This window comes from Globicephala melas, chromosome 4, assembly GCF_963455315.2.
Source record: "Globicephala melas chromosome 4, mGloMel1.2, whole genome shotgun sequence".
Lineage (NCBI taxonomy): Eukaryota > Metazoa > Chordata > Mammalia > Artiodactyla > Delphinidae > Globicephala > Globicephala melas.
In genome coordinates, this window is record NC_083317.1 from 27,585,248 (window position 1) to 27,597,097 (window position 11,850).

The following is an 11,850-nucleotide window of genomic DNA, read 5'->3' on the forward strand; positions in this document are numbered from 1 at the left end:
GTATCTTTTCCGACCACAATGCTATGAGACTAGATACCAATTACAAGAAAAACTCTGTAAAAAAAATACAAACACATGGAGGCTAAAGAATATGCTATTAAATAACCAAGAGATCACTGAAAAAATCAAAGAGGAAATCAAAAAATACCTAGAAACAAATGACAATGAGAACACAGTGACCAAAACCTATGGGATGCAGCAAAAGAAGTTCTAAGAGCCAAGTTAGTTCTAAGAGCCAAGCAATACAATCCTATCTTAAGAAACAAGAAAAATCTCAAATAAACAACTTAACCTTACACCAAAGCGATTACAGAAAGATGAACAAACACAACCCAAAATTAGCCGAAAGAAAGAAATCATAAAGATCAGATCAGAAATCAATGAAAAAGAAATGAAGGAAATAATAACAAAGATCAATAAAACTAAATGCTGGTTCTTTGAGAAGATAAACAAAATTGATAAACCATTAGCCAGACTCATCAAGATAAAAAGGGAGAAGACTCAAATCAACAGAATTAGAAATGAAAAAGGAGAAGTAAAAACTGACACTGTAGAATTACAAAGGATTATGAGAGATTACTACAAGCAACTATATGCCAATAAAATGGAAAATCTGGAAGAAATGGACAAATTCTTAGAAATGCACAACATTCCAAGACTGAACCAGGAAGAAATAGAAAATATGAACAAACAAATCACAAGCACTGAAATTGAAACTGTGATTAAAAATCTTCCAACAAGCAAAAGCCCAGGGCCAGATGGCTTCACAGGCAAATTCTATCAAACATTTCGAGAAGAGCTAACACCTATCCTTCTCAAACTCTTCCAAAATATAGCAGAGGCAGGAACACTCCCAAACTCATTCTATGAGGCTGCCATCACCCTCTTACCAAAACCAGAGAAACATGTCACAAAAAGGGAAAACTACAGGCCAATATCACTGATGAACATAGACGTAAAAATTCTCAACAAAATACTACCAAACAGAATCCAACAGCACATTGAAAGGGTCATACACCATTGTCAAGTGCAGTTTATCCCAGGAAAACAAGGATTCTTCAATATATGCAAAGCATTCATGTGATACACCATATTAACAAACTGAGGAATAAAAACCATATGATCATATCAATAGATGCAGAAAAAGCTTTTGACAAATTCAGCACCGATTTATGATAAACACTCTCCAGAAAGTAGGCATTGAGGGAACCTACCTCAACATAATAAAGGCCATATATGACAAACCCACAGCCAACATCATTCTCAATGGTGAAAAACTGAAACCATTTCCTCTAAGATCAGGAACAAGACAAGGTTGCCCACTCTCACCACTATTATTCAACATAGTTTTGGAAGTTTTAGTCACGGCAGTCAGAGAAGAAAAAGAAATAAAAGGAATCCAAATTGGAAAAGAAGAAGTAAAATTGTCACTGTCTGCAGATGACATGATACTATACACAGAGAATCCTAAAGATGCTACCAGAAAACTACTAGAGCTAATCAATGAATTTGCTAAAGTAGCAGGACACAAAATTAATGCACAGAAATCTCTTGCATTACTATACACTAACGACAAAAAATCTGGAAGAGAAATTAAGGAAACATTCCCATTTACCATTGCAACAAAAATAATAAAATACCTGGGAATAAACCTACCTAAGGAGGTAAAAGAACTGTATGCAGAAAACTATAAGACACTGATGAAAGAAATCCAAGACAACACAAACAGAAGGAGAGATATACCACGTTCTTGGATTGAAGAATCAACATTATGAAAATGACTATACTACCCAAAGCAATCTACAGATTCAATGTAATCTCTATCAAACTACCAAAGGCATTTTTCACAGAACTAGAACAAAAAATTTCACAATTTTATGAAAACAGAAAAGACCCCGAATTACCAAAGCAATTTTGGGAATGCAAAACGGAGCTGGAAAAATCAAGCTCACTGACTTCAGACTATACTACAAAGCTACAGTAATCAAGACAGTATGGTGCAGGCACAAAAACAGAAATATAGATCAATGGAACAGGATACAAAGCACGGAGATAAAGCCATGCACGTATGGTCATCTTATCTTTGACAAAGGAGGGAAGAATAAACAATGGAGAAAAGACAGCCTCTTCAATAAGTGGTGCTGGGAAAACTAGACAGCTACATGTAAAAGCATGAAATTAGAGCACTTCCTAACACCATACACAATAATGAACTCAAAATAGATTAAAGACCTAAATGAAGGCCAGACACTATGAAACTCTTAGAGGAAAACGTAGGTAGAACACTCTATGACACAAATCACAGCAAGATCTTTTTTGACTCATCTCCTAGAGAAATGGAAATAAAAACAAAAATAAAGGGGCCTAATGAAACTTAAAAGCTTTTGCACAGCAAAGGAAACCATAAACAAGATGAAAAGACGACCCTCAGAATGGGAGAAAATATTTGCAAATGAAATAACTGGCCAAGGATTAATCTCCCAAATATACAAGCAGCTCATGCAGCTCAATATCAAAAAAAAAAAAAAAAAAAACACAAACAACACAATCAAAAATGGGCAGAAGTCTTAAATAGACATTTCTCCAGAGAAGATATACTGATTGCCAACAAACACATGAAAGGATGCTCAACATCACTAATCATTAGAGAAATGTAAATCAAAACCACAATAAGTTGTCACCTCACACCTGTCAGAATGGCCATCATTAAAAAAACCTACAAACAATAAATGCTGGAGAGGGTGTGGAGAAAAGGGAACCCTCTTGCACTGTTGGTGGGAATGTAAATTGATACAGCCACTACGGAGAACAGTATGGAGGTTCCTTAAAAATCTAAAAGTAGAATTACCATATGACCCAGCAATCCCACTACTGGGCAAATACCCTGAGAAAACCATAATTCAAAAAGAGACATGTACCACAATGTTCATTGCAGCTCTATTTACAATAGCCAGGACATGGAAGCAACCTAAATGTCCATCGACAGATGAATGGATAAAGAAGATGTGGCACATATACACAATAGAATATTACTCAGCCATAAAAAGAAATGAAATTGAGGTATTTATAGTGAGGTGGATGGACCTAGAGTCTGTCATACAGAGTGAAGTAAGTCAGAAAGAGAAAAACAAATACTGTACACTAACACATATATATGGAATCTAAAAATATTTTTTTCTGATGAACCTAGGCAGGACAGAAATAGAGACGCAGACATAGAGAATGGACTTGAGGACACAGGGAGAGGGAAGGGTAAGCTGGGACAAAGTGAGAGAGTAAAATTGACACATATACACTACCAAATGTAAAATAGATAGCTAGTGGGAAGCAGCTGCATCACACAGGGAGATCAGCTCAGTGCTTTGTGACCACCTAGACGGGTGGGATAGGGAGGGTGGGAGGGAGGGGATATCGGGTTATATGTATACGTATAGCTGATTCATTTTGTTATAAAGCAGAAAGTAACACAACATTATAAAGCAATTATACTCCAATAAAGATGTTAAAAAATATTTAAAAACAGAAAATAATAGCTTGAAAAATTCAAATGGTCATCAATTGCTGAATGGATAAACAAATAATGGTATATGCATATAACAGAATACCACTCGGAAATGAAAAGAATCAGATTACTTATATGCACAACAAAATGGATGAATCTCAAAAATACTATGTCCTCAAAAGTATCCAGATACAAAAGTATATGTACTGTTTGATTTTATTCATATGAACAGGCAAAACTAATCTAGAGTGGCAGAGAGCAGATCTGTGATTGCCGGTGATTGGGGGTGGTCAGGAGGGAATTAACTGCAAAGGGACAGAAGGGAACTTTTTTGAATAATGAAAATGTTTTATATCTTTATTGGATTGCTGTTTGCATTGGTATATGTTTCTCAAAAGTCACAAAACCATATGCTTTATATAAGTGCATTTTATTGTATGTAGATTATTCCTCAATAAAGTCTATTTAAAAAACTGAAACAGCTTTTAAAAGAAATTCAGCTACCTGAATAAATTTCCATAGTGCCTTTCAGTCCCCTCATATAGAACATTTCATTATAATTGTTTTATCACCAGTTTTCCAGAGCCTAAATATTTTTATACCCCACCTTCAAGGCAAATCAACAATAATGGTGAGGACCTGTTGAACTCTACATACGAGCATTTTCTTCTGCAGCTTTGGCTTAGGAAGAACAAAAAGAGGATTTGAGGATAAAAAGCCTGAAACTCCAAAGGAAATCCGGATTATCCCACAGTCATAGGAACATATAACTACCAGAACTGGTTTTAAATCTGTCTAAAGTATCATTGACAGATATTTGGCAATGGTAACAGCAGAAGTGATTTTAAATCTGTCTACTTGTTCAGGGACAATTCAATTCAGTGTACGTACCTCTGCAACTAAGACAAAACATCACCCTACTTCTGTTTCTATTTGCAACACAAAACATGCTTCTAAGATTGACTTCAACACACTCCTTCCTCTATAACTAGCATGACCCCAAACGAAGTCTTCCTAAAGCCATAAAAACGAAATAGTGCCATTTGCAGAGATGTGGATAGACCTAGAGACTGTCATACAGAGTGAAGTAAGTCAGAAAGAGAAAAACCAATTTCATATAATATCACTTATATGTGGAATCTAGAAAAATGGTACAGATGAACTTATTTGCAAAGCAGAAATAAAGACACAGATGTAGAGAACAAACTTATGGATACCAAGGGTGGAAGCGGGGGGTGTGGGATGAATTGGGAGATTGGGATTGACATATATAAACTACTATGTATAAAATAGATAACTAATGAGAACCTACTGTATAGCACAGGGAACTCTACTCAATGATCTGTGGTGACCTAAATGGGAAGGAAATCTAAAACAGAGGGGATATATATATATATGTATAACTGATTTACTTTTCTGTACAGCAGAAACTAACACAACATTGTAAAGCAACTATGCTCCAATAATTTTTTTTTTAAAAAAAGACTGTCAATATGCTTTGCTCTACAAGATTAAGCTTAGTCATCAGAGCTCTCCCTTGCTTATGCTGTAATTTTGGCATTTACATTGCAGATACTGAGTAGTGGTCTTATTTTTTGGCAATTCCTAGATCTCATTTTACAGACGGAGAAAATGTGACATGAAAAAATTAAAGGTTTTGTTTTTAATATAACTAATGATCATATAACTAATATAATCCACTGGGAACTAAATACCAGTCTACTAATAACAGGTCTGGTACTCTTTTTCTTCCAGCATTCACATAGAAACACATACACACATGCATATACATCACTGACATAAAATTCTTCAAGATAATAAATGTCATATAAATTAGTTTCATAGTCACTCAATCTTTTTTGACTTATACTTTAGGGATTTAAAGATGACTATATTCCTCCTAATATCAAGAGGATCATGGTTTACTAAAGGAGACATTCAGGTAAGAAATAATAGTAATGCAATAAATAGAAATCAAATAAACTAGACTTGTATTTTAGATTCATTGCTTACTTGCAATATAATTCTGGATAAATTACTTACCCTCTCAGAGTTTCAGTTTTTTTGTCCATAAAATGCAAACAATAAAATATACTCTGAAAGAGTACTGGGGAGTTTGAAGATTCATGAAAACAGAGTAAAAATCACAATGATTGAAACAAAAATTGTTGTCATTTTCATTTCACCAACATCATTATTCCCAATAAAATAAGTAGTTCTATGAATAGACATGAGAGAATGGTTGTCATTTTGAGAAGAAAGTGATATTGGTATGGGTTTGCAAGAAGAGGAATAAGTTCAGGGGAAAGGAACCCTGAGGTGGGAGTGGAGGTGGGAGTGGAAGCATTCCAGGCAGTAGCTAGAGCACACATAAATCTCTAGAAGTACAAGTAAGTATAAGTAATATTTACAGGATGCATACTCTCTACTAGGCACTGTCATTAATATACCACCTCATTCCATTCTCACAGCAATCCTAAGATTTAGATACTTCAATATTGCCATTTTACAGATGAGAAGATAGGAGCAGATGTTGTAACTTGCCCAAAGTCACAAAGCTATATATTCCATAGTAGGCCTAGGAATTGAACCTGAGTAGAACATGGTAGCCTACACTCTAACCCATTACACAATAAAGAGTGTACTTTAATGTACATCACTACTTTATATAATTTTCAGGGCTATTTATGTCAGTTAAGTTTTTCAGAAGCCAATGAAGACATCTGGAAGACTAGTGTATTCAGAGAAGGTTTATCAGATCCTTAATTTCTTTTGCAATATGATTTAAATAATTAATTATGTAGAGTAGGCACAAAATGCAGTATAAAAATTAGGTGTTCACAGAATACAATTTCATTTTTCTATTACTCAGTTTATTTTCTGTCACAAGCTTCCAAATAGATCATAAAAATTTAATATCCTTTAAATATCCGTTTGTCTTATCACTGGGTTCTAAATGCTGGGTGGGTGGGAGTTGATGGGCATCTGGCTCTTGTCTTACAATCTGTATATTCTGGCATCTCCTGAGATCAGCTGAGGAATTCATAATTCATTTCCGTCCATGAATTTCTGTCGAAACAGGTCACTGCTAAGTCATCCGAAAGGTTCCTGCGGGCATGTTCTGTCTAGGCTATGTCCCATGTTCTTTTAGAGTACGTAGGATTATTCTGCTGTTCTTAATCACACAAGTCCACAGAGATTTACAGGATGAGAGGCTGCCTATGATCTCTCATTACTTCCTTGCTCCTCTTAGTTTCAGGCGATATTTATACTTATCAGGTATCAACCTGGCATAGGAGAAAAATGTTACCATAAGTTGATCAGAGATGTTTGTCCACCTAAATCCATTTTGTCTTTTTCCTGAGCCAGTATTCCATCCTCCCTTGCTGGGAGGTGTGGCCACGTAACTGGGTTTTAACCAATAGGATATGAGCAGAAATAATATGAGTCACTTGCAGCCTGGCCCCCAAGCTTTTCACACATGCTCCTTTATGTTCATTCCTCCTCTGTTGTCATGACACAGACAAGTGAATCTCTAAAGGCTGAAAAGATACAAGCTGTACAAGCTGCAAAGGACCTTGCTTCCTGAATGATAGAGCAGAGAGTTGTAATCTGAAACACCCACCAGGACTGTTATTGATCAATAAATAAACTCCTGTTTTTGTCTGGCCATTACCAGATTGTGTTTCTTACCACAGGCTGGCTTATCCTAACTAATACACAGACCCATATGATTAGATATCTTAAACAGTGGTTTCTGTTCTGTAATATTGATGTGCCTCCATGGCTGTACTTTCAGAAGGGAAAAGAGGCACCACTTTCACTCCAATCTCCCCAATTTATCTGGAGTGTCTGAATGACCCCTAGCTCATCCAAGAGAAGGGTCATCTCCCTTTTATAAAGTATGTTCTCCATCTTACTCTCCTCTTTGCTTCTCCATCTTACTCTCCTCTTACCCCAGCTCTAAGAATCTATTATTTCAGTGGGAGGCAGCAAGTTTTGTGTTACTCATCAATTACCCCTTTTTTAACCATGTTGAAGAGATTAAAATATCATTAATCGAGTATTTTGCAAATAAGAAGGGAAATGAATAAGTAATGTTCTAGCTGATTAATTGAGAGACATCAAAGAGTACAAAGAAAAGCAAAGGTGGGGGAATCACTGTTAATATGCCTAAATATTATGCTACAATATTTGTAATCCTCTGTCAAATGGATCACATACCCAAGAACTGCATTCTCTCTCAGGGTCTCAGTCATTAGCTTGAGCCCTAACCAGAATCTGGGGAACTGTGACACTTGAAAATGATTAATATTTTTTGATAGTGAGGAATTTGGTCAAAGCAGAAGTGTTTATTGAGTACTTACTACATATGCTGGTTACTGTTCTGCGTACTGAAATCTCTAGAAGTACAAATCCTTGTAATGAAGGACCAAGGATTTTCTCTCAAGATACAAGTACCCAACAGAGGGACCCCCCCCCTCCACCTTTGCCTGCTTCAAGCATGACCCATACTGAGATGGTAGAGCGAGACAGAGGCCACATCAAGGTTTTGTAATAATCCACAAATGTTTTCATGTAGTTGCTCATGTGACCCTGGAAACATCTAGGAGTGCTGATATATGAGTAAATGAGTGTAGTTCCCCTTGCATTGCTTCTAGAAAGCAGTTAGTGCCATGAGCCCCTTGAGTCCAGTTCTTGACTTGAGATACTTTTCCTTATCTCCCTACCCTCTGCAGAAAGTACTCACAGGATTTTGTGACGTAAAACTCAGAAATCTAAGAAAATTGCCAACTGCCTCAAATTCTTCTAGGGCCAGCCTCACTCCATAATCTAGAGTAAAGGAGCACATATTCAAACTTTATCCTTGACACACGCTTGGATAAACTGCAGTTTCCTGATTAAATATGCAGAGTAAATTCCAACATGGGTCCCAGGTGATATGCTGGGTGTTAAGTTTCCTAAAATAATTTTTTTTTTACCAGTTCTCAATTGTGATTCTATCTTATTCTATCTCAGTCATGAGTCAATCCATATTGTACAAGGTCTCACCCCAGCTGGCTAAACTGAGAGCAAGAAATGAAAATCAGATATGATTCTCACGTAATAAATATGGGAATTGTGACTTCAATGATGGAACACTGGAGAACTGAAGGACAGGGGATTTTTAGGTTTCTGGAGAAATTTCTTCTTCTAAAAACGACATGCATGGGTTGGGATATTTTGAGGTTACAAACTGTGGGTTAAAATAAAGTGTCAGGGCTCACAAGTCTGGTAAAACCACAAAATTCTGTCTTGAATGGAATTTCTGGTGCCAAGCTTTGCATTGCTTTCACCTGAAACCACAATGAGAGGAGTCAAGTTTTCATATGGGTAGAGAAAAGAGAAAGTAAACAAAGGACACTCACATCACCAAGCAAACAGGCAGTCACACTGGTGCCCGATCTGCCCAGCACTTAAGCAAGAATCCTGGAGAAAGGTTCACAGAGCCACTACTATTGCTTCATCCAGTTTCTCCCCAAAGATTTGGGTATTTACGTCCCATCATCCTGGGGGAGGGCATAGGGGTAAATCTGCATATTTGTGGATAGTATGACCATGGTTGGGAAATACCTTTGTGGGAACATGCTGGTTACAAACAGCTGAAGTGTTTTTCGCCATATTCAGTTAAATTAATCCCTGTCTCCTCTCTCCCACTTCTTTTGGCTTTTTTAGTAACTTCCTTCCATCCCACTCCCATGTAGCTCATGCCCTTTTTTTTTTTTTTCAGTACCTTTACTATTGATCACTCAAAAAGTCATTCTTAGTTTGGAAAGACTGACGGGAGGCACATTTGCCCATTTCTGTCACTAAGTACAGCTGGATATCCTGAACACTATATATAAAACAAAAGAAGGCTCTGAATGGTGGAGACAAGAGGACAGGCTGGCTACACAGACTGGCTAAACTGTGGACCCAAGGAATGACACCACGGTGAAATACCTGGGTTTTCTTTTTATCTCATATACCTCAGACTTAGAGCCGAAGAAACCAGCAAGCAGAAAATACTAATGGGCATAGACAATTAAGCCTCAATGAAAGTCTATTTTTCTCTACCCAGAGGACTAGGAAAGAGTCGGCCTAGACAATAACAACTCAGCTCTAAACGAATACCACAGAGAAAACTGCTGTCTCATGACCCTGCTCCTGCCTCCACTTCTGCTGGTATGGTGTCAGAGAAGGCTGAGTGAGGGCTTGGGAAGTCCATCTCCATCAAGCTGTAATGCATCCCACCCTACCCTGGTGTCAGCAGATACCACATGGGGAATCTGGATTTGTACCCCTGCACTGTGGTAATAAAGCTCCCCTCCCTCCTCTCCCCCCATGTTTCAGCAGTATCAGATGAAAACTGGCAGAGGGTCAGAACTTCTACCACTGCCACCCTATCCCTGCCCCACATATCAGTGGAGGACACCTGTGTGCAATAAGCAGCCATTCTAGCCAGGGAGGTATCCGTGAAGGTCTAGACTGAAGCCTGAATTCTCACCCCCAACCCAGAAGTAACGAGGTACCCCTCAACAACCCCCTGCCCGCACTGTGGGGTTAACAGAGGTGGGGAAACCTAGACTTCCACCATGTCCTAGCAGTAATGAAGAGATGCTCCCAATCCTTTGCCAGCTTCAGAGGAGGCCTGCTAAAATATGATTTAGATGAAATCCAGTCTCATGACATAATATTCAAAATGTCCAGGATACAATCACACATCACTCCTCATACCAAGAACCAGGAAAATCTCAACTCGAACCAGAAAAGACAATCAACAGAGCCACCACCAAGATGACACAGATGTTGACATTATCTGACAAGGAATTTAACAGAATTCTTCTTTAGCAGATTCACTGTAGTTTCTCAATGAAGTGGTCAGCCCAATTAAAATAGATGTAATGAATTATAATTCACATTTAATGAAATGTATTTGTGCAAATGGTCACTCAGCACCAACAACCATAAAGAAGTAATGACAGCTTGTTATTACTGATGTAATTAATGGTGGCTTGTTAAAAAATGAGATTGGAATATAGATTAAGAGATTAAGAATCAAGATAAAAAGTACCCACATTCTATTTAATCCATGCAGATTATAATTGAAACCATTAAAACTGAGTTACGGATTGGGGTTCATTTGTCTACAAACATTTATCTCCATGTCTCCTTCACCATCCTTCCCAATCTCTACATATACATGCCACAATCACTTAGGAGTGCCTGCATACCTGACTGCTTACAAATTAGAATTACTCAAATATAGTCATACATAATTATAAATATTATTTGAAATAATGGAAACTAGTGAAGATGTATTAGTCAAGGTTCACCAGAGAAACAGAACCAATTATATATATATATATATATATATATATATATACATCTACCTACCTATCTATAGATGTATACCTATCTGTGTAGATATCTATATATACATCTATAGTTAGGTAGGTAGATAGTATGTCTATACTTGTATCTACATCTATATCTACCTATATCTATATATTGAGAGAGAGAGATTGATTTATTATGAAGAATTAGCTCACACCATTACAGAGGTTGAGAAGTCCCACCATCTGCCGTCTGCAAGCTGGAGACCCAGGAAAGCTGATGATGTAGTTTAGTGGGAGTCTAAAGGCCAGAGGACCAGGGGAGTCTGTGCTCTAAGTCTCAGTCTAGGGGCAGGAGAAATGGGTGTCCCAGTTCTACAGTCAGGCAGAAAGGGCAAATTCCCTTCTCAGCCCACTTTGTTCTACCCAGCAGATTGGATGATGCTTATCAACATGGGGGGCGGGGGGCAATCCGCTTTACTGAGTCCACTGATTCGAATGATGATGTCATCCAGAACCATTCTCACAGACACACCCAGAAATAACATTTAGCCAAATATCTGGTCACCCCATATTCCAGTCAAGTGGATATATATCACAAAAGGCAAGTGGCACATCAAACTTTAAATTAAATAATTAATTTCCTATTTGCTCTGAACTACTTTCCTTCCTTAAAGAGTTCTCAGTGCCTAGTTCCTTGAAAAAACAAACCCAAAATTATTTTACTGAATCTGATAAGTCTTTAAGATATCATTTCATTGCAAATACTTTCTTCTCTCTCTTTATAGTCAAATTTTATTAAGTCTTTATTTATGAGATAATGTCATGATCCAGAATCAATACAAGGCTTTTTGTAGAACTTTTTTCCCTCTGAGATAAGACTCTAAAAGTTCTCATAAACCTCTTCACTCTTAAAAGCAAGAGTTGGCAGACTCCGCTAGGATTTCAAAACTATGAGACATCTTTAATTGCATGGTCATTTGTCTTTATATG